Source organism: Uranotaenia lowii, chromosome 1 (assembly GCF_029784155.1).
Source record: "Uranotaenia lowii strain MFRU-FL chromosome 1, ASM2978415v1, whole genome shotgun sequence".
Classification (NCBI taxonomy): domain Eukaryota; kingdom Metazoa; phylum Arthropoda; class Insecta; order Diptera; family Culicidae; genus Uranotaenia; species Uranotaenia lowii.
The window spans coordinates 174,374,689-174,379,377 of NC_073691.1; positions in this window are offsets into that span (position 1 = coordinate 174,374,689).

Genomic DNA, 4,689 nt, shown 5'->3' on the forward strand with positions numbered 1-4,689 from the left:
TCTGAACTAAAATTTTTAAATCAATTATTTCGAAACACAAAAAAACAAAAGCTAATTAAAATTAAAACAGAATTTAAATCGTCGGATTTGAGAATCAATGTACACTTCACATAAACATAATCATGGCCGTAGGAACGGGGGAAATTTTTATGGGTTCATCCTTTCCTCCCTTTCCATGAGGATCCTAAAATGCCAAGCAACATGTTCTTCTCTAAATTATAAATTACAATTTCCTAATCAAATTGTGATGAATGACTAAAATGATTCATAACTCAGAACTAAAGCCAAAACTTCATAATCTTATCCCAGGTCAATTATTTCCTAAAGTTTTTCAAAATATGCCCAACTTATTGATAGAAATGAAGTCTTGAATATCGAATTTTAATAAGATGTGATAAGAATTCGGATTCGGATTGTTGCCGAATTTCAGTTTGGATCATCATTGGGAAAAATCCTAATTCGAATCTGGGTTTTGCATTTCAAACTTCTGTAATCGAAATTTATCACTTTGAAAATCACTTTGAAAAACTATAAACCATTTTTAAGATTTGAAGTTTTTAATTTTAATTCTTATGCAGAATTGGAACTAAAGAAAGTTTCATTGAACTGGAATAGCTGAAACTGTTTTATTATTCTCAATTTTCATTCAGGCTCACAAGTTGAATTTTGAAGTTCACTGAAGAAAGAATTCACAATGTACGCCAAAATTTCCGAATTCAAATAGAGATTTCTTGTAGACTTTCCGATCCAAATTTCGCCTTTTGGCTCATTATTAGAAGAAATTAATTGAGCTCATAATTAGAAGATTCAAAAGTCGTTTTCAAATTTGGAATTCAAATTTCGAACTCAGGTTCAAAAGGCAGTTCTAAGATTCGAAATAAGAATTAAAAATTCAGATTCAGCTCGAAGCTCAGTTTTTCAAACCAAGATTAAAATTTAAATGTGAGAATTTTACTTAGGATTAAAATTAAAAGCGATCACACATACACCAACCAAAATATAATCACGAATATAAAATTAAATTTAAATTTTTGAGAAACAAAGACGTTATTTTTGTAAAATTTTACAGGATTCTAGTCATGAAATAAATTTTAAATGATAATTTATTTGCCGCCAAAGAACTTGTTCTTTTTTTTTCAAGATAAAATTCAACTGAAAATAAAGTTGAAAACTGAAATTTTTAATTTTAATCGAGTTCACAAGAGAAAAAAATAAATCTGATTTGAACCGCGAATTTATTTCATAATTTTTTAATACTTGTGGTTTAAAAGAATTAGCTTACTACTTTCTCATTTTAGTAAATATAAAAAAATCAAATCCAAATTCAAAACTTCTTGAAGAAAAAATTGGCAACTTCTAAGATTTATTTTTGAAAGTTGGAAATTGAAATGAATACCTCATTTTTAGTGAAAAATATCTCAAACCTGCATAATTATAAAGAAGCTTCAATTTATGTTTAGTATTCTTTATGTATTCATTGTTCAAGCAAAAATGTAAAAGGAAAAAATTTGTCACAAAAGCTCCCCCCATGAGTCGGTTTTTCCTAAGGCCCTGAACCAAAAAAAAAAACATCAAATATTACACCAGTTTTGAAAAGAAACTGAATCCGAATTCTTTAATAAAATTTTGATCAGGTCAGAAACTACCCATGATTAAAAGTTGTAAACGGTGATGATGAATAATCAAAACCAGTAAAATTGTACAGATTTTAAAAATTTGGAAGACAAATATCTCTGACACAATGTTAAAAATGGTTTTATCTCATTTAACAAATTAATCTGTTTAGGTTTTTTCAAGTCAATACTTCTTTAATAATTCGTTTAAAATCAATTTTTTTATGGAATTTTAAAAAGCAAACTAATAGAAATCATCGATAAGTATTTTAGAAGGAGTCCAAATAATTTCCGGTCTCGGGAAAAGTTGACAAATACCTTAATTTTAAAAATTTTTGGAATGTTTTAAAGTTTTCTCAGAAAAGTGAAGAACTTTCTTAAATAACTTTTAACTTTTTTAAAAAATTGCAGGGCACCAAAGTTGATCGAATATTTTTCTATAAATTCTTTGAATTACCTACCTTAGAAAATGTGAATTTTGTGGACTTGTGTTAGTTATCAAACAATTTTGAACGTGGAGTTGAGCAAAAGTCACAAAATAAAATTGAGGCTGTAATTGGTTTCTTGAAGAATATTTCATTTCAGCATAAAATTTGTTACTTTAAATGATTTTGTTGTCAAAGTGTTAAGTTATAAAGTGAAGAGTGAATTTGTTTCGATACACTTCTAAATTTGAAATTTGAGTTTCAATACAAAAGGTTTATTGAGTTGCAGATCTTAATTGATCATTTAAAATTAGTTTCAATTCGTGAACGTTATATAGTGTCGTAGAATTGAATGTTTTAGTAGACTGAGTCAATATGGGGTCATTTTCGAATTTCTCAAATCCTGGGGTCTGAAAAGCTTCGTTTTGGTTCAAAACCGATTTTTTTGCAGAATTTTCAGTATGGGAAAGTGAGGATACTTGATCCCTGGGCAAACTTGATTCCATCGCTATATCTCGAAACAGGAATGTCTTACAGGTAACAAATGTTCAAGAAAAAAGTTCCAAATAGAACAAAACAATAATGTTGTTATCTCAAGAAATTTTAAAAATTTTATTTTTCAACTTATCGCTCTTTGTTTGAAAAATTTAACAAAATGTGTTTTTAAGATTTTTTTATTACTTTCAAACGTTTCACATGAAAAAATATAATAAAAATTTTTGTTCTAAAATGTCAATCGTTAGAGTATGACTTGAATCCCATAATGCCTTATTTTCGAAGCTTTAGGAAACTCTAAGTTTTTCTAAGAAGAAGTTTTCCAAAATGAATGCTTTGGGTTTAACTGATCCCTAGAGTAAAAAATGAAATTTTCTCTCTCTGGATGGATCGTGATCATTGGTTATTATGAAATCACTAATAAATGTCCAACAAATAAAATTTATCCAGTAATTATCTGTTAAAAAAGAATAAAATACTGTATTGGTCTAAAAACCAAAAAATTGCGCCTTTAAGTATGCGATGACTCTAGGGTAGTAGAAAAACCTTCGGAATTCTCTTTATTTGATACTTACAAACTGTGAAATGAGAACTAATATGGCAAACAAAAAGTTAACGGATCTTTAATCTTCGGATTATACTAGATTTTTGCCTAGGCTCAGGGCACCCTGATTCAAGGATCAAGTCTCCTTTAGTAAAGGATCAAAGTCTCCTGTAATTTAATAAATATCACAACTTTTTAAGCCTCACCAAAATGCTTTTAGCTTATCGAGTTCATGTATCGTTCTAACTTTTGGAGCATATAAATTCGAAATAACACGCTGTAAGAAAATACAAAATACGACAAGTTGCAAAATTTTCCCAAAAAGATATGATGAATATAAGAAAAGGGAATCAAGTATCTCCCCTTTCCCCCTTAACGATTACATGAGTGAACTTGAACTTTCATGTCTGTATGGGAATACTGTAAATTTTGTACTGAAAAATCAATTTCATTTTTTTTCTTCTGTGAAGCCAAGCCGGTAAATGGTTTCTGTCAAACTTTATAAATTCTCTTAAGCGAATTTTCCGCTGAACAACTTTGTCCAAAACCGTTAATTCGTATTTTATTAGGCTTAAAAGTTATTAACTGTTTAAAAGGGGCATGTCAATAGATTCAATTGACATCACTGCTGGGTGCCTAGAGCGGTATTGCATGACTACTTTGCATAAAACCTTCGCTGTGGCCTCAGCTGTGATGTCAATTGAATTTATAGTTTTTCAATGCCAAAAGACATACCCCTGTTCGACAGCTAATAGCTTTTATGCCTAATAAGATACAAAAATACAGATCTCATCAAAATTGTTCAGCGGAAAATTTTCTTTAGAGAATTTATAAATTGGCACAAATACCATTTACTGGCTCGGTTTCACAGAAGAAACAAAACTGATGTTGATGTTTCAGTACAAAATAATTAATTTTCCCATACCAACCTAAAAGCTTAAATTTACTCATGTGTAAACGTTTCTTCAAATGTCTGCAGAAAATCATGGATGAGTAATGAACCAAAACGAAGTTTTGAAGACCCCAGGGTTTGAGAAATTAAGAAACTACCCTAAATCGTTTCAGTCTAATATCTTGGCCATAGAGTGATATAGGACTAAATAACGCCAGAGTCGAGCAAATTTTCTCACATGTACACTTTTTTTTTAACCCAGGTAATTTCACGTAGCTACGGTAAATTATTTTTCTCGATCTAAAAGTTTTCTTTGGAAAAAATCTTAAGGCCCATGGCTTTGATATAACATTTGTACTTGTTCCTAGTTCCATACCGACGACTCAAAATCTAAAGCGAAATAAATATCAAGCATGCTTATTAGTAAAATTTACTTACATTGAAATTCCTAATTGCAGAAAACTTCAGGTTTCAGCTGTTTAGCTGGGGATGGGAGGGAGGTGTCCTGGCATTCCTACAATAGGTTGTATGAAACTCAATTCCCAGGAAGGGGGAAAACGGCGCTGAGAAACTGAGATATTCTCTCCAAATCCCAGTGACTTGGACTGACCATCAGCACCACTTTTTGGATCGGTATCAACTTCATGAATGTTTTGGCCCCGTTAGCATTGATACGTTGCTGTAGAAAAAACAAAGAAAAACACAAAAATAATGCTTTAA